This window comes from Euprymna scolopes, chromosome 30 (assembly GCF_053919585.1).
Source record: "Euprymna scolopes isolate OS-2025 chromosome 30, ASM5391958v1, whole genome shotgun sequence".
NCBI lineage: Eukaryota > Metazoa > Mollusca > Cephalopoda > Sepiida > Sepiolidae > Euprymna > Euprymna scolopes.
Genome location: NC_136511.1, coordinates 5693758 through 5720339, shown reverse-complemented (window position 1 = coordinate 5720339; position 26582 = coordinate 5693758). Strand labels below are relative to the sequence as shown.

The following is a 26582-nucleotide window of genomic DNA, read 5'->3' as shown; positions in this document are numbered from 1 at the left end:
GTGTTTATCTTCAAATACAAAAATGCAATAGCTGTTTATAAAGAAGCCACATTCTTAATATAGAAAACGAGTTAACGTAACATAGTTGAGGTTCAACCTAACAACAATAAGCTATAGATACTCCACTAAGACCACAAGACAAAAACACTATAACTTATTAAAATGGTCAATTATAAAGAGAAAAATTATGTTCTGAACTTCTTTACTAACTCAGCGTTTCCTTTTCTCCACGTTAAAAAACGACTCTGGTGTCTAACTTTTGTAGGGAGGCATTGTAAATAACAACTCAGGGTTTGAGAGGCAGAGAACATTAATGGAACATTCGAATACCCACGTATCTCGTATAGAGTGCAAGAATTTGTTATCCCCAGGTAAGCCCACCCCCTCCCACCCTGATTTCTGAGAACTTCGACTCAAGAAAAATGGAACAAAGTTATTTCTATTTCTCAAATTATAACCGAAAGTATCGCACATTGATAACATTTGTCATTCACCCTGTATTGTATAAGTGCTAAATATCTTGTAGATTGTAGTCTCTCAGCTAAGTCAAGTTTGAAAGAAGTTCTACCAAAATATTTGAAGGGGGGGGGGTGTTTAAGAATATGGACCAAAGTTCTGTCGATAAAAATGGCAAATCAGAATCAAATATCGACTTTATAGAAAGAAAACTATTAACCACATATTTAGGAACCAGGCTTACTTTACATATTACATTTTTTTCTTTTGTTATTAAAGCTGTAAAAAAATATCTCAGGTTATAAGTAATAGATTCATTTGAAAGAAATCGAAGGAAGCTTTTAAAAATTCTTGTAAAAAAATCGATTTTTTATTTTTATTTTTCCTATTTGTTCATTCTCTTTAAACAAAACGGGTTGTTTAGATTTTTTTTTTTTTTTTAAATAAAACAGTAATTTTTTATTTTGTATTTTTCTTTAACATAAAAGGCTCGTGACACTGTTCAGGTGGACGAGAACAGAAGCAACAGAAACGTTAGAGCAATGCAAGTAGTTGAAATGACAATGAGGGAAAACGTTTTACAATTGATATAGTTGAAATGAGATTCAGAAAATTAGGAGTTGGATTGGAGGAGAAGAGGAAAACAAGGAGGGGGTGAGAAATGCAAAGGCACAAGGAGGGGGTGAGAAATGCAAAGGCACAAGGAGGGGGTGGAGAAATGCAAAGAAACAAGGAGGGGGGGGGGGAGAAGGGCAAAGAAACAAGGGGGGGAGAAATGCAAAGAAACAAGGGGGGGGGAGAAATGCAAAGAAACAAGGGGGGGGGGATGCAAAGAAACAAGGGGGGGGGAAATGCAAAGAAACAAGGGGGGGAGAAAGGCAAAGAAACAAGGGGGGGTGGGGGGAGAAATGCAAAGAAACAAGGAGGGAGGGGGAGAAATGCAAAGAAACAAGGAGGGAGGGGGAGAAATGCAAAGAAACAAGGAGGGAGGGGGAGAAATGCAAAGAAACAAGGAGGGAGGGGGAGAAATGCAAAGAAACAAGGAGGGAGGGGGAGAAATGCAAAGAAACAAGGAGGGAGGGGGAGAAATGCAAAGAAACAAGGAGGGGGAGAAATGCAAAGAAACAAGGAGGGGGAGGAATGCAAAGAAACAAGGAGGGGGAGAGAAATGCAAAGAAACAAGGAGGGGGGAGGAATGCAAAGGAGGGGGGAGAGAAATGCAAAGAAACAAGGAAGGAAGGGGGAGAAAAGCAAAGAAACAAAGATGGAGGAGGGAGCAAAACGGAGTGAAGGAATGATGGAAATTAACAGAAAGAGCTTTTAACACTCAGACACCATTTTAACTCAATTATGACGTTTCATCACAACTGTGAGGCATGACTTATACTATTTTCAAGGTGTCCAACAAGCTAAGCATAGGTAACGCAGAGGTAAGGATAAAGAGTATTGCCAAACTGGCGATTATCAGTGTCATAATATCATTCACCATAATTTAGAAATCTTTAGAAACTTTTGAACACTTGAAATGGACTTTTCACAGGAATGATATCTTCCTACAAGGTCATTTTAAGGACAACGTTTAATTCCTTTATTCATTTCCTCCATGTTTTGTTTTTTTTATTTTAATATTTTTATATCGGTATTTAATTGCTTCCCCATGAGAGCAATATGTGGCAAAGGTCGTTTTTAATGTGGGGGCAAACTAGCTCCACAAAAAGAGGCACTCTGATAGTAGGCAAATATAAAAATTGCCTTAGTATAGTAGGGCTTCACCCCACATTGACTGGTCAAATTAACTCGTCTGAGCTCCAATCCCTCGTCCTCCCCTTGCCAAGCTTTCACGAGAAACACCCGTCTGGCTGAAATTACTGTCAATAATTTTCCACACTCTATCTGTGCCTAAATCCAAACTTAGATTTCATGAGCAAAGCTTCTCTCTTAGAACTGCACACCAGTGGAACTCTCTGCTGCTTGCCTGTTTCCCACCTGACTACAACTTGGACGTCTTCAAGTCCAACATAAACAAACTCCTGACAAACCGCCCCTTTAAGTAAGACACTATCAAAACGCCCAATACTAATGATTACTACAATACTATCTCATTGATTAAAAGGCTTCCTTCAGTCTTGACAGACTATGGATACCCACTGTAAGGGTGCCTGCGCGTGAAATTTTTTTTGGCAAGAGTTGCGCAATCTCCAACCACACCTCTCCTGATTCGACATTGTTGAAGACCAGTGGCAAGTGGAGGTTCAGAACGACTGGAAACAATGCCGAGATAAGCGGAAAGCACATACAGCGCCTAGAATTCCCAAATGGTCACCCATCTGGTACTAGCCAGGCTCAACGTTGCTTAACTTCGGTGATCTGATGAGAACCGGTGTGTCAACGTGATTATGCCGTATATATATTGATTACTGTACACGCAATAACCCTTATCCCTGAGTGGCCTTCGGGCCTTGATAAGTGGTGACCCCCATGTAAAAAAAAAAAAAAAAAAAAAAAAAAAAAAAACTAAAGTGTAGCATCAGAACATATTGCACTCTGATCTCATTATAGTGTTGTGCTTTCTCATAGCTCTTCAGTGCGGCTTGACTAACACCTATCCCAAGCCAGGTATTGAACCTACAATCGTCTGACAGTTCTGCTCACTGAGCTACAAGATCGGCTTTCATAAATGATATCTACAGCTAGCCGAGTAAATGACCCCCTCTATCCCCAGTAGGAAACCTCCAAGATGCCCACATCCCAATCCTTTTTTTGTTCCCCCCCCCCCGGCTACCCCAATAAGCAATCTTTGGGAAACTTCACATACCCTTCTCCCAACTCCAGTTTCGTTGATCCTGCCCAGAATTTCAGCCCCATATAGTTTTCGGGACAACAGCAAGCTGGAAAACGGTGGGCGTTCTACTACCTAGAGAGGGTTGAGAGGGTCTTACTAACATTTTGATTATATTTTTTGACCCCCCCCCCGCCCCATCCCAAGCCAATAAAATAAAATCAAACAACTTTTTATAAAATTTTATGTTTACAAATTTATTTTATTGCTTAAAAAAACAAAAAAAAACAAAAAAAAAACAAAAAAAAACACACGATATGATTTAGGAATCTTGGGATGACACCCCGATGTGTTCGAGGTATTGTGGTGAATGGGAACTTTTGCTAGGATCAAGCATAGACTAGCAAAGGTATAGGGACGAGTGACCATACACACCTCCTCCCCAAATTTTGAGTGGCCTTGTGCCTAATTTTTTGTTTATTTCTGTTTTGTTTGTAAACTTTCATAGTGAATAAAAAATATAACTCTACAGCATCTTCATGTCAACACTGATTGCCACTTTTAAAGTGCTTATTTAACTATAGTGCTCTACGAGAGATATCTGCAATACAAATGTAGAATTATACAAACACTAGCAGGGAGATCCGACGCTGCTCGAGAAAGGTGATCAACAAAGGTTTCAGAATCCTATATTTTTATTGTCATCGAAATCTGTGAAATCGACCATTTTATAATCAAATCGATCAGTTGGCTGCTCTTAATTGGAGAACCATTATGGTGCACCGAGAGAAAGCTTTGCATACTCTATGCAGTGAGAGACATAATGCATTGTATTCTACATTGCACTGTAGAGAACATACTGCTAATTTTATAAATTTTTCTATATAGTAGTTTCAATTAAAGTTTAAAATTGAAAAGTCGAGTATTATACTTCACTTATGTTCTATAAAAAAAAAAAACATTCATTTCTAATGCGCCCTCGTCATATCAAAGAACTTACTATTGATTTTATATGCCAAACTTTTCTGCTTGTGTTGTAATTAAACAAAATACACCTCTGATGTTAGGTTGTATAAGGTGTTAACTTTGGTCCAAATCGCCCGTTTCTTCTTTCATCAAACTTTTTCGATTATCAGTAGTTATTGAAGACATTCCGATACAAAACCTATCCAAGAACACTGCCAGACACAAAATACATTTGTATGAAATTTCACAAAAATCGGCCCAGCCGTTTGGGAGTCCATAGGGAATGAATTCACACACAAAGTTCCTTTTATGTAATAGAAATATTCAAAGAAAAAAATCTTTGAGGTAAAAAAAAAAAAAAAAAAAAAAAAAAGGATTTACTTCATCGTAAGTCAGATTTTTTCTGGTAATTTTTTAGAACTAAATCTGAAAGCGTTTATTGATCACATTCGAGGGATTATTTTTTCAAGCAAAATGATTCGAATTTATCAAATTAAAAAAATAAAAATAAAAGAGAATAAAAGAGAATAAAATAAATAAATAGAAAACTTGTGAACTGAAAATCTAATAGATAAGTAATTTTAGGAGGGGAAAAAATGTCACCAAACCTCGAGTTGCAGCCATGCTTTGCTTTTACAACTTACCTACAAGAAATAAAAAAAAAAATAAAATTTTCAATTAAAAAACAAAAAAAAAAAAAAAAAAAAAAAATGCAACTTACATAGGAAAAAATTTAAACATTCAAAGAAATGGACAATGTGTAATGATTGAATTTTTTTTAGGTTGGTTGTTTGTTTTACTACATATTAACCCTTTTCAGTTTATTTAATGCCGAATCCAAAGATTTTGAAGCAAAATTTTTTGGTAAATTTTTATTTGATTTCCACCCTAACATTTTTCTTTAAAATGATTTTTATAAGTTTTTGGATATGCTGAAAACGAATATCGCATTTACATTGTTGTACATGCAAGCAAGCGCATATTTTTGTTGAAAAATATGCGCTTGCTTGCATGTACAACAATGGCCACCACTTATAATATTTAGAATTATATTGCTTGATATCTGTAAAACTTATTTGCGGAAAATTTAAATGCTATATTCGTTTTCAGCATACCCGAAAACTTACAGAAGTAATTTTAAAGAAAAATGTTAGGGTGGAAACCAAATAAAAACTTACGAAAAATTTGTCATACCCAAAAAACTTTATAAAAGTCGTCATTTTAAAGGAAAATGTTAAGGTGAAAACCGCGTAAAAATTCGCCTAAATTTTTTAATTAAATATTCCAAACATCAAATAAATGGACAACACTTTAAATCATTAAAAAAAAAATGAATAAATAAATAAATAAATAAATAAATAAATAAAATAAAAAAATGAATTCTATTTTGTTTTAATAAATTTTTAACATTAAGTTTTCCATGTGTCAAACTATTTGTTTTTTGCAACTTGAGATAAAGCATGGACTCGTTCAAAGTTCATGTTTTTTTTTGTATACGAGAACTGAGAATTTGTATTTGGAATACTTTACTCATCTTAGACGCTATTCTCATAACGTTTCGACAATATAACTACCATAACTTTCGCCAGGTACGTTTTACTGAACTCTAGAATTTGTCAGGGGGACAAAAAAAAAAAAAAGAAAAATCTTATTCTACCTAATATACAGTAGTGATAAAAAAAAAAGAAGATTTCTCGGTTGCCACAACTAGAATTGAAACCAAAACATAGTATCCACAACACATCCATATCAAAACTCGACAAATTAATGCAGTAAAAACATATCAATGTATATTTGCGCTTACATAGAGCATACATTGTCGAACTATGCGTGCCAAGTTCAAATTTTTTCTATTTTGACCTCTTAGCAGCTATTTTACCAACTAAAAACCCAAATCGACTTTGTTCTACAAGTCCAAAGTCCCTATATATCCAGTTTCAAGTCTGTAGTTGAAAAATCTATAAAGTAGTTTGGTAGAGACCACTCCACACAAACAGAGACAAGTTCACTTTTATAATATATAGAAATAGAGGAAGAAAAAATTTCGTACAATGTTAAATGATCAATCCTATACCCAGCCTTTATGTTTTCCCATTCAAGGTTAATAATTATGTGTACGTATACATAATGGAAATAATGATTGGTTGGTTGGTTGGTTATTTTTGTTTTACGGCATATCAACCCTTTTCAGGTTATTTAATGCTGAATCCAGTGATTCAGAAGAAAAGATTTTTAATAGAATACTTTTTGGTTATTTTTGTTTTACGGCATATCAACCCTTTTCAGGTTATTTAATGCTGAATCCAGTGATTCAGAAGAAAAGATTTTAAATAGAATACTTTTTTTTTTTTTTCAAGTCGGTTTCTATTTAATCCATAGTTGGGACCCTAACAGTTACTACCACTCTGGGTCAGAGTGGACCTGGGAGCAATAGCAATTAAAGAGTGGCTCCACACTCCCCAAAGCCCGCAATCTGGGGCTTCACCATCGGATATAGTTTAAGGTCATATCCAGGATCAGAAATAATGAAAGAAAAACGTGTTTTTATGCAACATTCGAAACTTATCTATTAATTGAAAAACTCATTCTACATCACAAATGCACCACATTTTTGAATTATAACATCTATGCCTTATTTGAAAAAACAAAAAACAAAAAAAAAACGTATTTTCAACTCTTTTAGATTATCTTGAGAAAGTCTTGGAATAAAAACGAAAAGTTATATATAAAATTGATATTTCTTCATATATATATATATATATAATATATATATATATATATATATATATATATAATATAAAAGCGAAAATGTATGCATGCGTGTGTGCGCATTTTTTCATATGTCCACCAAAGACATTTTTGGGGGAGTCGCTCGGAGGGGTCACTAAATCTTACAACTTTTTATGTACTGTATAGATTATAATATGTCCGATTTACGAAACGAGATCGTCTGTATTTTTTATGCTACAAAATTCACTGTGATTTCATTTTCTCTCCTACTATGGCGTGATGTTTGACCTAGAAAACCACACGTTGTCGTTCGACCACCTGCTTTTTTTAAACATTTATTTTCAGCAGTTTTCAATTCCTTGCCCGCGTAGCGTCCTAGTCAAGTCATCAGGCTCTTCGCCTTAAGGCTTCGGGTTCGAGCCTACCTCCCTCCCAAAATTACTTTTTCTTCTTTCCTTTGTCGCCATAGCGCAGCGGTTAAGACCTCAGGTTTTCTGTCTTTGCATCACGGGTTCGAACCTGCCTACTAACACTTTTTTTTATTCTCCACACACCTCCAATCACCCGGGCAATGCCAGCCACCCACGCTAGTACAATATAAATCTCCCCTGTTTGTTTAAATGTATGTATGTATGCCTCAAACTTTTGACAGAGGAGACTGATTTTCAGGAGATTGGTACCGTTTTGGAAGCTCGACCCTTCGGACGACAAATTTCGAAAAATTGGCTAAAAACATTAATTCCTTCACCCTCAACTGGGAACTTTTCTACAAGGAGGGGTCGGTTTTTTTGCCGATATTTTTGAAAGTTATCCCCTCTTTTTGATTGACTAGCCTTAATTTAAACCTTCGCCACTTCCGGTTTGGCAATGGACACAAGGGCAAAGACGTCACAATTTTTTTTTTTTTCATATTCTTTTACTCCTTTGCGGTACGGGTTCGAGTCTGCCTGCCTACTACCATATTTTTTTTTCTTTTTGCTCAACACACACCTCCAAACACCCGGGCAACGTTGGGCACCCAGGCTAATATATATATATATATATATATATATATATATATATATTATATAAAACAAATGGCAAAGAGAACCCTAAGAAAAAGAGATAAAAAGCTTGACAAAGGGATATAATCCTCGAAATATAGTGAACTTCCAGCATCACATTAGTCCTCAATCACTAAAGTCTTAGGCTAGAAATAAGTTCTAAAATAAAAATTAAAATAATCGTCTTGTTATTAATTTTCCTTTCTTATAACACGCAATGTTTGAGACTTTTAACGATTATGTGTAAACATCAAAGTTATTATAAATCACAGAATACCATAGGAGGTGGAGAAAAAAAACAAAAACAAAAAAAAAAAAAACGCAAGAAAAATTCCTGAATTTACCACAGACTGACTTTTAATACAAATTCCTTCTCTTAAATAAACAAGAAATGATTGAGGCCAAAAAACTTTAAAAGAGAAACAAACGAGTAACCTGGAAAAGGACCGTTAATGATCAAACTTTCTCTGGGAGTGGGAAACAGGTTTCAGGCAGTAACACAAATACTTTACAGTACAAAGCGAGCTCATTATTTCATTTTCATTAGCGTGCATCAGGATTTGCAGACTCTAAAGGTATGTTAAGGGATCAGAGTACTAAAATTTATAAAAATATATCTGATTCCGACTAATATTTTATTTATTATGGAAATAGCCCCAGACAAAGCATACAGTGACTTGATATAAACAGCTAAAACAAAAAAATACACATCAAAGTCAAAAACTTGCCAACGATAAGTGTTAGATGGAATTCACACTCCAGCAGTGATGTTTCTGACAAAGGGTGAATAATTGCTGCTTTCTGGGTCGGAATTTATTCCATCTAACACTTATTACTGGCAAATTTTTGAACTTGAAGTATTTTTTTTAGCTCTTTACATCAAGTGGCTTCATGCTTTGTCTGAAGCTAAATTAAAAAAGGACAAAATAAGGAAAACTTCCACTTTTTCCTTATTCAGGGGGTCAGACATTTTCTGATATTATGTCAACTCTCTCCACTTCTCATGGTTCAACTGTCTCCTAATTCTACTACGCGGTTTGCGTCCAATCACTTGCCTTCAAGTTTTTCTTAGCCAGCCAACTTTCCTTTGATTTAGGACATTCATGCTCCTGCACCGATTCATCCTTCAGATAACATTTATGCTGGGCAAGTGCAGTGCTTTAAGAAAACTAACTTGAACATTGCAGATTCATCTGATCATGGATTGTACTGCAGACAGGCCCAAGGGGGCTGGGCGAGATTCTAGTATTTATTTCTATATATCATAATATTCCTGCCATAGCTTCTATACAACTTATTCCGGATTACTCTTTTTTTTTTTTTTTTTTTTTTTTTTTTTAAGTCTTCCAGTATTCAGACAAGCTTTGCTCAAGATTAAAAAGGCCAACTCCTAGCATTCATACGAGTCCGACTGTCTCTTACAGATCCCAATAGTTACATAAGTCCAGATCAAATGTTTGTTCGAACATTCTTTCTCTACATCTGCAACATCTTACTGATGAAAGCAACAGGTCTGAAAAGGTTAGAAGTATTTGATCAATGCTGCCTACACCGAATTCTGTAAAATGTGCTGGCACCATTTAGTTTCACACACACACACACACACACACACACACACACACACACACGTATATATTAGAAATAACAGGACGATGCAAATAAACAAAGGGCAGGTAATTTCCTCAATGCTTAGGTAAGTGAAACAATTAAATACCACAGAATCGCTAAAAAGAAAAAAAAAAGTTGATCTTATATTTAAAAGCGATAAAAGTCATGCATAAAATTTGACAGAGTATCATAGCTCGGAAAAAAACATCAGGCTGCAGTTTGGGCAGTTGTTACAAGTTCGATCTTTGTTAAGTTTAGCCATGCTGACGTCGGGTGATATCCATGAATGTGTGTTTCTGGCTAACTATAGTGCATGTAATATTTAAATAAAAAAATATTTAAATATTTTTAATAATTTTATTTATTAAATAAAAAAAAAAGGGGGGGGGGTGCAAATAAACAAAGGGCAGATAACTCAACACAGGTGAGCGTAACAAATGCCACAAAATCGCTAATAAATAAATAAATAAATATCTATAAAAGTCTTAGTTTTTTGTGTTTTGTCATTTTTTGTCGATTGTGCGTTTCACCTGATTCCATGGCAATGCTAATCCAAACCTAAGATAATGTAGACCATAACCTCTCATGGCTAACATTTTTATTAATGTTACGAGAACGAAGACAGAGAAATACTGTCAATTTCGTAGAGTCATAAGATTCTGCACAGGAGATTTGGAATTGAAAGCCATATTTGGTTTTAGAAGAGTTTTTGGTGGGTAGCTAATTTATAAGTTTTGAATTTTACGAACAGCAAAGATCTTTCTCGTGTGGACACTAGAAATTATGTGCAGGAATTCTAACAGATCCAGTATTTTTATAGAGCTTCCAGTTTGATTTGTTGCCAGCAGAACGTTGCCTCACTTGATTGGTCAATTCCTATCGTCAGTGTTTATAAGTAGAACCTTCCAACTTTCCCAATCAATACCCCCCTCTCTTCATACCCCATTACATTCCACTCGGCCTTTTGGCTGAGATCAAAGTGTAGTATCTGTCCCGCAGATTCTGCACTTTGTGACCATTACCCTTGTGGCAGTTGGTTGTTGGTCCATGTAAGGGCAACCCTATATATACCATCCCTTCCCCTCACTCCACAAAAAAAAAACCGACCTTGCATCATATTTTGCTTACGTGGAGAAGCAAATAAATACCTACCTTTATATAAAAAAAAATATTGCAACAGAAGACTTCCCCCAAATTAAGTTCTCCCGGCGTGTATCATTACATGGGACGCTCGTCTGGGATACATCCTAATATGGGGCTCTCATTCGGGATGTATCGTTACACTGCATTGAATTTTATAGGTGCACTGGCATCATTTAGTCTCCAATACACAGGTTGGGACATGCTGCGGGATCATCCCTCTCAACCTCTAGAATCACTCCAAGGTTGGCGAAGACAGCTAGGAGGCTAGCTGAAGATGTGGTTGCACACTATCAAAGTCGATGTCCAACTGAACTCTGGTCCACGGTGTTTGCGGGAGTGGGGGGGGGAGACGGGCGTGAGGGAATAAAGATGGGGAGAAAAACGGCCGTGGGGGAATAAAGAAGGAGAAGAAAAACGGGCAAGGGGTGCAAAGGAAAGAGAGAAAGAGAGAGGGAGAGAGCAAAAGAGAGAGAGAGAGAGAGAGAGAGAGAGAGAGAGAGAGAGAGAGAGAGAGAGAGAGACACACACACACACACAGAGAGGGAGGCAAAGGACGGACGTAACAGAGTAAGCGAATATTTGAACTTTTATCAATTCAATTATTTCCATAAACCAAAATAAGATATGTGGTGCAACTATCTTTCCGTTTGTTCTAAACTTTGAATAATTTTTTCCCCTCAAGTCTTTTTGGTCTAATTCAAATACTTCCTTTTAAAAATAACTTTGTTGCCTGATCTCGATTTGGCGCGAGGAGTGGGAGTGTACACTTGTGAAGTGTAAAACTGACAATGATCTCGGCGCCCAAGATAACTTTGACAACTTTTACAGAATAACTTTCTTTTAATCTCATTGAGATTTTACCTCCACAAAAAATAAATAAAAATAAAGAATAAAATAAAAACTTGACAATATATCAGCTGAATGCTGTAGGAGTGAATTCAAGCTATGAAGTAAAAAAAAACGAAACAAAACAAAAAGCAAAAAAAAAAAAACGAAACAAAACAAAAAGCAAAGGCGAGTTAAAAATAAACCAAACATTTGAATTTGCTAAAGTTGATCAACAAGTCAGTTTATCGATGTTTACATACGAATAGAATATGTAAGTCTAAGTCTCTATGAATATGGTTATGGAAGTTTGTAAGAAGATTAATAAATCAAGGCAAATTTATCTCAAACAAAGAACACAATGAATGCCAAAACTGGAATATATCGGCCACATTTACAAACAAGAACACAAGCCGTGTCTGCATACCTTTGCCTGACAACGTAAGGATAGGCAAAAATGTTATTCGGGCTTTACCGCTCCATATTGTATGAAGCATTCTTTTTTTTTTTTTTTTTTTTTTACTTACGAAGTGCCTTCAATCAGTTTCCAGACTTTTCGTATGGGCACTTTTATTGATAGTCTCTTCGAAGTGATCTTCTCCGGTTGCAATGCACTTGTACCATTCCAACAACTTCTAAAAGATCCCATAGAAGTCCTCTTGTACGAGCGTACAGATGACCCTCGTCATAGCCTCTTTCATCTCAATTGTTTCATAACGACAGCCTCTAAGGTTTTCCTTGAGCTTAGGAAATAACCAAAAGTTACAGGGAGCAATGTCTGGATTATAAGAAGGATGAGGAACTATTTTGATGCCCATCTTGGTTAAATAGTCTGTGACAATGATGGAGTTGTGAACTGGTGCATTGTCCTGGTGGAAATGCCACTGACCCGATTTGAAGAGTGCTGGCCTCTTCCAACGGAATCTCTGAACTCCCTTAAAACCTAAACATAGTATTCCATGTTGACTTCCTGTCCAGTGGGAGCCCAGTGCGTGTAGATCATGCCCGTGCTGTCAAGATTATATAAGTTTCTGGGTGAATTTGATCTGTCTGGCTTTCTTGAGTCTGGGAAAGCCAACATGCTTCCACCAGGAACTGTCTCTTGGTCTCTGGGCCATAGCAGTAGATCCAGCTTTCATCACAGGTCATCAGAGCATCAAAAACTGCAGGATCTGAATTGATCAGTTCGACCATCTCCCTTCGCTGCTGTCATGACAACGTCTTTCTTTCTGATCTTATTATCCTTGTACGAATCTTCTACATATTCAGTTCCTCACGAATAATTGTGTGTACAGTTCCCACGCTGACATCAAACTGTGCACATTGTCTTTATAGACACACGGGATCAAGTAAAAAAAATGGATACCCCGTAACAGAAGACTAAGACCAGCGCACACTTTAAGTGACACCGGTGGTTGGACCTTGACATTGGCCGTTTGTAAACGCATTAACTAGCAGACATGGTTGAATGTTCACGGCCAAGATTTTTTAAAAATATATTTACAAAACTAAGATATAAAAGAAAAAAAATATATATTTACAAAACTTTAATATTAAATATTTACAAAACATTTAAGGATAAAAAAAAAAAAAAAAAACTTTCTATTTACACAAAACTTTCGGCGCTTCTACAGAATTGGGACGAGATTTTCGGAAATTGTAAAACTGAATTTAACATGAAAACAATGGTATCTACGTATTCCTCGTATTTTTAAGATGATTATATCCAAAAATTACGAAAATTGATCAGGTAGAACATTTTTATTAGAGAAAATAAAAAATAGAATTTGATGAAAATGACCGTAAAACACAGGAGAGTTGAACAGAGAGGTAATTTTTCGTTCGAATTAAACAAAGATGGCGGCAATTTTTCACCTGCTAACCACGATTAAAGTTGTTTTCTTTAATAATTCAGTAATATTCAGGTAATTTCGACTGCATAATTTGGAAGCTACCATCGTAACTTATTAGAATTGACAAAAAAAAAAAAAAAAAAAAAAAAATCAGTTGAAACGATTATTTTTTATCTGAAAACTATTTTTCGACTACAAAATCTCGTCCCAACAATAAAGAAGTACCAAACTTTTTAATGGAAGTAACAAAACGAACGTATTAAATCAAAATATATTAAAAAAATAAATAAATAAATAAAAAATCGGTGTATTTTTGAGTGCGCTATATATATATATATATATATATATATATATATATATATATAAACAAACTTTTTAATAAAACTAATAATGATAATTATAATAAAAATAAAAAGAATGAACTATATCAATTACAAAGCATTAAAAACCGACGTTATAACTGAGAAGTTCGGAAGCTAAAATTTACTTGTATTTAAATATTTGTGGAGAATTAAGCAAACAGCAAGTTTTTTTTTTTTTTAAATAAAAATAAAGTTATAAAAAGATTTGTATCTTGTGATACTACACTTCATCTTTATAAAAATAAAAGCTATAAAAAGTTATTTTTTTATATTTGTTTCTGCCATAAAAAGTTTGGTTTAAATAATTTTATTTAAAAGATTTCAAAATTATGTATTTTTTAATAAACAGGAGAGATCAGCATCCGAAATTCTCAGTTATAAAGTAGGTTTTTAATGTTCAATAATTATATAGCTCATTCTTTTTATTTTTATTATAGTTTTATTAAAACATTCTGTAAATATATTTTAAAAAAATCTTGCTCGCGAACATTTGACCATATCTGCTATTTGACGCGTTTACAAACCACCACCACCGGTGTCACTTGAAATGTGTGCCAGTCCTCGTCTTATGCTACAGGGTATCTATTCTTTACTTGGTCCGACACACGATGGTCCTTATCCATTAAATTCTTTATTTGACCAATAAACTCTGGTGTTCTGATTTCTTTATTCCTCCCACACCTCTTATCATTCACAGATTCTTTGCTTTTCTTGAATCTCTTATGCCACTCAAAAACTGATTCTCGATTCGTGCAAGATGGTCCAAATCAGTTTGAAGCATTCCATACGTTTTTGTTTAAAACAGAATTTTATTGCGTATCATTCTTCTAAAGTTTCCTTACGTCCAAATTGCATTTTAGAAATTCACCAGTTGGCACAATCAGACTGTAGTAGGGTGCATTCCAATTCCTGTTGTAGCTGTTCATTTGAACATGTAATCATAAAAATAAATAAAAAGGCTATTTTCTTTATTTTACAATAGTTCGTTGATGTAATGTGGATTTACAAGTTTTCACCTTGGTACTTTTTAAATAATGCGCCCAAGATTTCTCAACTATTTTTAATACTATATCACTACCGCTCCACCTTTAAAGTAAAAAAATAAAAAGAAAAACTATGCCTAGAAGGATGGTATAACGAACCAACATAATACAACACTACCTCTTCTCCAAATATGAGATATTGTCCAAGACGATATCATGAAACATACTACACTGCCCTCTCCCCTCAAAATAAGAGGTAATACCTGCGAGAATGTTATCATAAACGAACAAAATACATCACCGCAAAAAAAAAAAAAAAAAAAGGTAATGCCTGGGAGGATGATCCCATGATCACAAGACAGATACTACACCACCTTTCCCCTCAGAGTTCAGCATTAAAAGATAGTACAAGAACGTAGTATAGTTTCAGCTTCAAACAGACAGATACCAAACCTTCATCAGTAATAGATTGTGATCGATAATAGATCAAAAGTTGATCGCAATCCAACTATCGCAAAATTATTTTTAGAATAATGATCTCTGTGGCTGATAGCCAATTCCTTAATATTCTTCTTATTATTATTATTATTATTATCATCATCATTATCGTTTTTCAACGCTCTCTATTGGCATTGGTTATGCTTGTTAACATGTTAAACTCTTTTTAGCGTGACTTCCAGAATGGCTGATTTCCAAAATGACCCCCCCCCAACAAAATCCCTAATCGCAGATGCTGTAATTGCAATTTGTTGGCAGCGATCTCTCGTCCTCCATTAATAAAAAGAAATGTACATTCATTGCAAATATGATGCCTAAAACTTTATTGAATCTCAAAGCAGTCTCAACTTTTTCGTACAAATAAACGCTGCAGTACCTCCCCTCCAAGTGGAGATCCACACTCTGAACGTCACTAATCAAAGAAATGTCTGTTATCGAATACAACAGACTAGGTATACAAAGTTTTGCATGTTTAAACAAAATGCTCCTCCAGAATGAGTAGACTTCGTTCAAGATAATCTCTGAAAGGTTTTTTTTTTTTTTTTTTTTAAACTAGAACTGCCCAATCAGTGGAAAACGATACCACAGGGATGTTTCCCGGCTGACTACAACATTGCCATTACAAGTCCAATATAAACAATTTCTTGTTGAGCTGACTTCTTAAATAATCAATTCTGACTAGTTTAAAACCATTGTTACTACCCTCTCCCTCTTCGATGTTCCAATTAACTTGAATGGTCTTTGGGTTTTGGAGAGAGAGAAAAAAAAAGAAAAAAATGTCTTTCGTAGCTCAAGATGTGGAAGGGATCAGTTTATGACAAGCTGATCCTAGCGGACGACAAATAAAATGGCAACAGACAGAATAAGTTGGAAGTTCGAATTGTTTGGATTCTTCGGACCCCTTTTCTCTTGAGCGTTATAGCATAAGATTTTGAGTTGAGGCAACCCCCTAATCCTCCTCAGGTGTATTCTGTTTAACCTGGGAAATCTTTGAATTCAGGAATTTCCACAGAATTTATAATGGAACCAATCATTAAACCCACGAAGGTTATTAGGTAGTTCGACAAAGATTCCAGAGCTCGACAGTTGCATTGTCCGAAACGTGAAAATAACACTAGAGATGTGTACAGTAGGCGGAAGAATCCAAATACGAATAAGCAATCTTCATCTCAAAAACTCAGAACTGTAAATTGAAAGTCATTCACAAAATGAGATCCAGAAAAAAAAAAAAAATAAATAAAATAAAAAAAATAATGAAAAAAAAAAATGACTTCAAAATATTTGAAATGGGAATGAAAACAAACAAAAATCTTTGTTTTTATACAAAAAAAAAAAAAAAAAAAAAATTGTTTTCATTTACCAACAAATATTTTACACTTTATTGGTAAATCTAATTAATTTACAAGATTTAGACAAATGACGTAAAAATGTTTTTTAAAAAATTTTCTGCATAGACATTAAAATTTGTAAAGACAACACAAAAAAAAGTTAAGACCTATCTATATATTAATATGGGCACGGCCAAAATAGGAGGGAGGGAGTAAGTATTTTTTGACGGAGTCGCTCTTTAAAAATCTACCAAAAATCTAGTAATTATCCAATCAATACGAAATTTTCACCGATTCTTCAATGAAGAATGAACTTTATAATGGTATACTCTTTCTTTTTAATAATCAATATATATTGCCTACAACTCTCCCTCCTTTATTAGTGGGTACAGACATGCTTAAAATAATCAGCCGAAATTGATCATAAGTTTTGGTTTTGATTCACGCTGATGCGCTCACGTCATTTATAATATAAATCTCACCTGTCCGTCTAAATGTTTGTATGTATGTATGTCCGCCTCAAACTTTCGACAGAGGCGACTGATTTTCACGAGATCGATATCGTTTTGAAACTCGACCCTTCAGACGACATTGAAAAATTGGCTTAAAAAAAAAAAAATAAATAAAAAAAAAAAAAAAAAAACCTTAATTCCTTCACCCTCAACTGGGCACTTTTCTACAGGGAGGGCCGCATTTTTCGCTGATATTTTCGAAAGTCATCCTCTCTTTTCGATTGACTAGCCTTACTTTATTCGTCACTTCCGGTTTGACGATGGGCACAACAGCAAAGACGTCAAGTTTTTTTTTTTACATTCTTTTCCTCCTTTGCGGTACATGTTCGGGCCCGCCTGCCTACTACCACTTTTGTTTTTGCTCAACACAGACCTCCAAACACCCAGGTAACGCAGGGCACCCAAGCTTGTATGGATATATTTTTGAAATCACAACTTTATAATATAAGAATTGATAGAAAATTGACTATAATAATATATATGAACTCTGCATAAATTAAAATATCATATTGAAGCATATTTTACGACCAGACTACGCCGGGCGTCCCTGCTACCTTAGATAAATATTTTTGCAGTTTTAACAAAAGAGCTACAACAATATTAGGGCGTCTCCATTTATGCTAAATATACAGAATGCCAACATCAATATACAGGGTGTCCATAAAGTCCGTGTGCAATTTTAAAATGAATTGTTCCAAAATCAAATCTTTTTTACATGTTATTTCTATTGCAATCACAAATAAAATTATAAATATTTTAAAGCGCACACAGACTTTATGGACATGCTGTATTACATATGCAAGAGTCCGCTATGGAATTTCCACAAGTCCCGCTTGTATAGAAATAATACACTAGGCCATTTTATGTTATTACTTGTCAACCTCTTTTTAAAAGATGGGATCGACCAAATTACAATGCAAAATAAGTTTTTTTTTTGTAAAAAGTAAAAAAAAAAAAAAAAAAAAAAAAAATCATCTCGTATCCCACTTCAAATTTTCAAATAGATTTTCTTGGCCTTTAGGCCACAATCAAAGTGTAGTATCTGTTCTGATTCTCTCTCCCCTGATTTTGAGCGCGTGGTACAGTGGGGGGAAGAGGTGGCTGGTTACTTTTAATGCATCTAAAACCAAGCTCCTATCTTTACATCATCAATGCTCTGATCCCCATCTGGCATCTCGTCTTGGGGAGGTTCCATGTTTTGACAAGCTTCTGGGTTTGACCTTTACTCCTGATCTGAAATGGAACACGTACATCAAGTCTGTTGCCAAGGTTGCTGGAAAAATGGTGGGATCCTTCTACCGCTCCAGAATATATCTCACTACTGATGCAATTCCCTATCTGTATAAAAGCAAAGTATGTCCAAGGATAGAGTACTGCTGCCACATCTGGGCTGGAACTGCTAAAAACAGCCTATCCTGCCTTGACAGAGTACAAAATAGACTTTGTGGGGGATGCCCTTTTCTTTTCCCTGCAACCTCTCTCCCACAGAAGAGACGTTGCGAGCCTGTCATTTTATCGTTATTTCCATGGCAATCTCTGGTCCCCCCTCGCCAATCTTTTACAAAAAACACCCGTCTAGCTGAATCCACTGTGAAAAATTTCCCCCACTCTATATCTGTGCCTAAATCAAAACGCAGATTCCATGAACAAAGCTTCTTTCTTAGACGTGCACGTCTGTGGAACTCCTCTGCTTGCCTGTTTCCTACCCGACTACAACTTGGATTTCTTCAAGTCCAACATAAGCAAATTCCTGATGAATCGCCCCTTAAGACACTTTATCAAATCTCCATTACTAGCGATTACTATGATATTGTTCCATTGATTACTGTACATGCAATAACCCTTATCCCCGCATGGCTTCTGGGCCTTGATAAGTGGTGACCTCCACGTAAAAAAAAAAGAGAAAAAAAAGGATGATACGATAACGTCATTACGTCATTAGGTAGGAGTTTGGAATGGAAATATGCCACAAACTTCCACAAGAAGTTTGTAGATTTACCCCCGCCTCCATAACCAGATATATTCAGAAGTATGTTTCAGGTTGAACAAAGGTGGTATATGAATACCATGAGGTCTGCATCCGCGCCAGACATCCAAAGAATGCATGACAACAGTATGCAACAGATGAAAGATACAACACTAGTGCTTAATTATTGCTGGTGAAACTCTAGAACAAAATAGCATTGAACACTTGCAGTTAAGCTATTTGTAGCAATCGGTAACAACCGATTGTAACAAGTTTGCAAATAGCTGATAAAAATAGCAACAGTAATTGTTGGCGGGAACTCGTACATAATAGTAAACTCAAAATTAATTTTTTCTTTAACGATAATTTCTTGTGATTGGAACACGATGGATAAATTGCACCAAAATGCATCAGACAAGAATCTAAATTCTGGAATTAGAACTGCGCACCTGTGGAACTCTGTTCCGTCTGCCTGCTTCCCACCTGACTACAACTTGGATGTGTTCAAGTCCAACGTTAAAAAATTCCTAATGAACCGCCCCTTTAAGTAAACACTTCATCAAATCTCCACACTAAAGTAATGTACTTGCAATAACCCTTATCCCTGAGTGGCTTCCGGGCCTTGATAAATAGTGACCACTGTAAAAAAAAAAAAAAAAAAAAAAATTTTTTGCGAGAAGATAAATTTTTATGAGAGTGACCCTGACAAAATGCCATCCATAGCATTATCAATAAAATCCGCAATCCTTTCTACATTCCAATAGTATTAAGTGTGAATAAATTTCAGCGTATGCTTGACTTGTCTACCAAGTTTCTCCCATGAATACCCCACAGTCATTTTATTACTGTTCAATAATATGAGGATCACTTCGGAAATCTCATCTGCTGAACAGACCGAGAGAAAGTTCAAAATAAATAAATAAATAAATAAAAGAGGGCTCCGTTTAAAAATGACGGCGCTTATACAGTTTAGTAAAGACATTAAAAAATGAAAATATTGAAAAAAAAAAAAAAAAAAAAAAAAAAACGTTATAGTGTACGTACTCGTTATAGTCTGAAGTTCTCTGAAAAAAATTTTCACTTAATTTCATCACGTAGTTTTTATTTTACAGTGAAAAAACAATTTGTTATGATACCGAGCAAAAGGTTCGATTTTTAGGAAGAAAAGCTAGTAATAAAGATGGGGAGGGAGTGTCGGCGCTTTAACTGAAGTTATCTCCCTTTGGCGTGTTCAACAAATTTCGTAATGGCTGACTTCAACGCGCTCTCATAAAAACGTGTTTTTTCTGCTGTAAAATAAAAACTACCCGATCAAATTAAATGAATTTTTTTCCCGGAGATCTTCAGTCCAAAACAGATACGTACAATATAACCTTTTTTCGATATTTTAATTTTTTAATGTCTTGACTAAACTGTACAAGTACCAAAATTTCTGTACAAGTTTTTTTGAGATCGACAAGATATGTTTGAAAAAGCTCGGAGGTTACATCGACCAAAAGTTTGTTAGAATAACATCCACGATGAGCACAATAATCAGAATAACCGAAATAATATATTCCTATCTTGATTCCCAATGTTTCGGCCGATGTGATCGGTTTCAAAATTTAGAACGTTCTTGATCAACATGAGAATTATTATATTAAACTCGACGAAATGTCAAACGAAACTTTACTTAATGCTGCTTGCAGACATAACCTATGCTTTTCACAATTCGGCTAACAGTAAATTCTAAGTGACTGCCTTCTGGGAGGTTGAAAGTCAAATCCTTACTATAAGCAATAATTAATTTAATGTATATAATATTCCACTTGTTCTTTCCTTAGTCCGTACGTTACGCTTTGAAAAAGGTTAAAATAACATTAAGGGTGTGAGTTCCGTTATAGAAGCGTTGATTTAATTTTTAATAAGATACACATCAGGTGCGCTTGAAAGCCAAATTACAACGGAATATTACGAAAACGAACAAATATTTTACTTGTTTGAAATTTATAGATTATTAAATTTAAATTTTTATTAAATTATTAATTTAAATTATAAATTTCTAACAAGTAAAACATTTATATAATATTGCGTTGTAATTCAGCTTTCAAGCATACCTGGTGTGTATTTCATTTTAAAACTAAAATAATTTTTTTAAGGTCAAACTGCAGTAAAACTGGTTGAATCCGCAAAATTTTGAATTAAAAAGCCTAATCTAGCAACCCTCGTTAAAAATATGTGAGTGACCTCCCTTTGATGTAGTCTCGTTTTCGAACATCATAATATATAATCGTTGTTGTAATAGTATGAGAAAGGAACTTGTAATTTAAACATGCAGCGCGTCTTCACCGAAGAAAGAACTCGGTGAAATGTTACATAAAAAAGAAATAAACAGGGCACAAAAAAGAATATATATGTATATAGTACCCTGACTGTTGCTTCCTTAGTCCGTATGTTATGCTTCGAAAGAAGCTGAATACAATTTTTGAAAGCCAAACTTTTTCAAAAACGCCAAATTTGAAAAATTTGGCTTTAAATAGGCCAATCTTTTTTTTGTTTTGTTTTTTCCCCCCACATAGGAGTTACCACTTATCAAGGGCCAGAGACCACCCGAGGATAAGGGCTAATAGGCGTACACTATCAAAATCATAGTAATCGTTAGTAATGAAAATTAGTTAACTTAAGTGGAACGGCTCATCGAGAACTTGTTTACATTGGACTTGAAGACGACCATATTGTCGTCAGCTGGAAAGCAGGCAAACGGAAGCCAGTCCCACAGGCGTGCAGTTCTAAGAAAGAAATTTTGTCCATGGAATCTACGATAAGGTTTAGGCATAGATAAAGAGTAGGGGAAATTACTGAACTTTTTGCAGCTAGACGAGTGTTTCTGTTAACCCTAGGCAAGAATATGAGAGTGAACCCCCCCTCCTTTAACGTAGCCTAGTTTTTAAATATCATTAAAAAAAAAAAAAAAAAAAAAAAAATGGAGTGTTTTTATTAGCCCTAAAAGAGCCCCTGGGGCACACCCAAGAGTTATCGAGTTATCACAAAGGATATTGCACGCGACTAAAAATAGAACCAACTATAAATACACCAAGCCTCAATAAAGAAAATGACAACAACAATCGCTCCTGACGACGATCGGATGTACCGATTGAAAGCACTTGATAAGATTATGGCTGAACAACAATTACTGGCCTCCATAATATACGACATGCCAGCCGAAATAAAAGACCGCTCGTTGAATTGAAAAGTTATCCAACAAAATCGGAAAAAAGAACTCCGTTGTATTCAATCAGACGTGCTTGAATATGTATGTATATATATATGTGTGTGTGTGTGTATGGTAGCTTCCTTCAGTCTTGACAGACTATGGATACCTAGGGTGCATAGTAGGTGTTAGAAATTTTTGGGAATTTTTAATGCCCTTACCACAAAACTGCGAATAAAATATAAAAAAACTCGTAATTTTTCTTTTTACAGTGGTTTGTTTAATTTCTTTATGGAATATACTTCCAAAATAAACTATTAAAGTTTTATGAAAAATAGAAACATTTTTTATTTTTTTAAAAACAGTGTTTACAAAGTGCCTGCGCGCACTCATGCAGCCATTTTTTCTATGTAATAAAATAAATTGAATTTTACGAGTTGGATTTTTTTTCAATTTTTTCAATTTAAAAATCTATAAAATATTTTCTATTGGTTCAATTTTTACAATATTTGCAGGTTTAATGTGAAATTTTATGCTTTTTCCAATAAACCGAATATAATATTCTAGACAAACGTTTTTTTTTTTTAAATTCACCCCCCCACACACACACATTTTGAAAGGTCTTAAAATGAAAATAATTCGTTTTCTCACCTCAGATTTATATATCACAAATTGAAGATAAAAGATCAATAAAATAATATAATTTAAAACAAAACAAAAAAAAAAAAGAATAGTTTTGCACAAATTTACCTGTAAAGTCAAGTTAGAAAATTTTTTTAAAAACCACGTTGATTTTTTTTTTAAGTGAAACCTCTCATTTTAAAAATTTTGTCCTGAAGAAACTGAATACCTACAATTTTTTCTGCTTCATATATTTTTTTAGATTAAAAAAAAAAAAATCACTCCGTAAAGAAGGAATAAAATATATTAAATTAAAAACTTATGTATTTCTTTAAGAGAATAAAAAAAAATGGAAAATTGGTCAAGTGGAATTTTTTTTAAGCGGCAAAAACTGATAAATGAAATGTGATCATTTTTCAAGTACGATGGCCCATGTTTACAGAAAACACGTGCCAGAAATAAAAAGGGGAGAATAATCCTGGCACTTACAGGCCACCGTAGTTCTCAACTCGAAGAAAGGGAGACTGTCTCCCCTTTCTTCCAATTGTGACCATTTGATATCGCGGTATTTTTTAATCATTGCTTAAAAAATTCTTTTATTTAAAAAGTACATAGAATATAAAATATAAATATAGATAAATTCTTAATGAAGAATGGAAGTACCCACTGATTATTATTTTTTATAGGCAAGTGATTTTTTGGAATTTATATATATTTATTATATTCGAAATAAGTTAAAATTTGTTTATTTTCTTGAAATCGTTTTTTAAAGAAAACCGATTTAAAATCATTGCATATTTTGCTATTAAACCTGTTATTTTAAAATTTGGTCTTTGCTCCTTTTATTTAAGAAAAAAAAAAATTAGGGTTTAAATTACATTTTTCAAGTAGTTATAAGCTTCGAAAGATAGTAAGTCTAATTATTCAAGTTTTTATCACGCATTTTTAATTCACACTCCAGCAGTGATGTTTCTGACAAAGGGTTAATAATTGCTACTTTCTGGGTCAGAGTTTATTCCATCTAACACTTATTACTAATTACGATTTCTGACGCTGCTGGTGCACGCGTGTGGAATTTTTGTGGCCAGAGTTGCGCAATATCTAGCCATACCTCAGTTAAGTCGGCGTTGTTAAATACCAGTTGCAAGTGAGTACACACAGCGCATAGAATTTCAAAATGGTTACCCATCTGGTACTAGCCAGGCTCAAATGCACACACACGATTTTTTTTTTTTTTTTTTTTCCTTTTCTTAATGTGTGAAGTACTAGCAAAAAAGACAATCCTAAAAAAATAAATCAATAAAAATGCTTTTGCAACAAAATCAATAATCTTTGGGAGGAAAAAAAAGACCTCTCCCCTCTCTCTCTTTCCAATCAATACAGGATTCAGAAGCACGTTGTAAAAAAATAAAATAAAATAAAAAAATAAAAATAAACTAAATAAAAATTCCTGATAAAAAGGAGAACAACAAAAAAAAGTGTTACATATATTGATTATCATTTTTTTGTGTTCAGCATTAAGCAATGCTTTCGTGGTTGTTTCTATCTGGTTATTCCATCTGGAATAGGAGAACGAAAGAATTTCGACACCTCCAAGCAGCCTGCTAGCCCCTACCCCCTCACGTTTCGTACGCCGTTGCTCACATCAAAAGGATAGCAAGTAATTATATTGGGCTCAGCATCTAAAAGGTAGACGGATCTATTTCGAGAGGGCCAAGTAGGCAAAGTAAAAGACGAGAGGTCGCAGGGTACCTGCGCGCAAACTCGCAAGCTATTTATAGAAATCGTCCGTTCGTTGGGCTGCAATTGCAAATTTGGACGGTAAAACTGGCAGGTAATTACATAGAATAAAACACTTTAGATACGATTGTCACTAAAGTGGCATTCTTAGAGGATTCAAGCGTTGCAGGTGTATCATTCAGTTTGGTATGTCTGTTTTAATGGCATATCGACCCTTTTTAGACTCTCCCTCAGGAGGGGGGGGGTATACCAAAATAAACAACTTTCGAGAAAAAACTTGGCAATTTTAACTGGCATCAATTGAACACCCCCACATATATTAAAAATATAATAAGAGATACCAAATCGGTCAAAGGGAAATTTATTCCCAACTAGCATTTAGGTAAAAATGTACTTCCGTATAAATAATTGAATTCATTCAAAAAGTATCGCAAAAACAAATAAAAACTATATAAAAACGTGATATATTTAGTCGTGTGATGTAGCCGCGTGGTAGAGGTTTAGGCTTCTTCTCATAGAGTCCAGATTTCGAATCTTGCTAGATTCAGCCACTCTGATGAGTCGTAGACTACGAAACATGTCTCAGTGGATAATTATATTTCGTATAAATAATTGAATTCATTCAAAAAGTATCGCAAACAAAAAACTAATATATATATATATATATATATATATATATATTCCAGGTTAATATTTTCCAGAGGTAAAACAACCAATGACTTTAACAAGAGTGCTCAATACAGAAATAGGGCAAAATATAAACGCTTATGTAGAACAAAGTATATGTTGTTACACATTCAAGAGTATGTTTCGGTCAGTTACAAGTAACTAGACCCCTTCAAGTGATGCTTCTTCACGGACTCTAGTTTTGTATAAATAAATAAAGTTATGTAAACATTGTAAGGAGTTGACATTATATATATAAAATAAATCACTGCTGACGAAAAAATTTAAAACCATTTGGAAATCTTTAAAAAGAACTTTTTACGGATAGATCCTGAACTCTCCCCACTTAAGATTATCTATACTACAAGCAAGCTAAATGTTATTGGGGGGGGGGGGCTACATTATAAAAAATTATAAGACCAGGGGTATAAATTGATTTTTTTTTTTTTTTTTTAGTTCAGTTACAGATTAACAATCACTACGTAAAGATGCCACCATACATAAAGCGATCAAACTTACCAAAGTTGAGCATGCCTGAATTCTAGATTTCCATAAGCAAGGTTTGTTACAGCAGGCAATCGCAGCTAAGATAAATCGCAGTAAAACTTATTTGCAACTTTCTAAAGAACAGTGAGAATTATGGAAGAACAAAATTCACTGATAGGCCCTAAAAATTTCTCCTGCATGGAGTAGGAAAATAAGACTGGTTGTTGTGAAAGGCGGGGGACTTTCTTCTAGTCAAATTAAGGCAGTCACAAACGCTGATTGCAGTCCAGTAACCATCAGACGACACTTATGAAAAAAAGGCATGGTAAATAAAAAGTGTAAACAAATTCCTCGCCTGCTTTCACGTCACAAGGTGGACCGCTTAAGGTTTGGTTGTGAATATCAAACATGGGACTTTGAGAAATGGAAGAAAGTTCTGTTTTCTGATGAGAAAAATTCAATCTAGATGGTCCTGATGGCTTCCAACGATGTTGGCATAACAAAAACATGCCTCCTGAAATTTTCTCCACATATAATGGTGGAGGGTCCCCTAATGTTATGGGGTGCCTTTTCTTACAGAGGGACGATGGAGCCCAGGTGGTGCAGGGTCGTCAGACAGCGGTTGGTTATGTTAGCATGCTACAAAAAACATCGTTGATGACAGAACCGTCGTTTGTGTGGGGTTGGATGGATGGTTATTCCAACAGGGTAATTCTGTGATCCACGTTGCACGACGGACTTTGCCCTTTTTTGCAAAAAAAAAAAAAAAAAAAAAAAAAAAAGGGGGGGGGGAGGTCCATCTTTTGGGACATCTTGCATGCTCATTG

The 26582-nt window shown here is 34.7% G+C and overlaps 1 protein-coding gene and 1 pseudogene across 1 annotated transcript in view; both read right to left on the bottom strand.

The window, feature by feature from the left end:
* LOC145254642 (SH3 and PX domain-containing protein 2B-like) overlaps positions 1-26582 on the bottom strand; it is a 260049-nt gene that overhangs the window by 163450 nt on the left and 70017 nt on the right. The window lies entirely within an intron of this gene.
* Positions 2747-2863, bottom strand: LOC145254928 (5S ribosomal RNA; annotated as a pseudogene).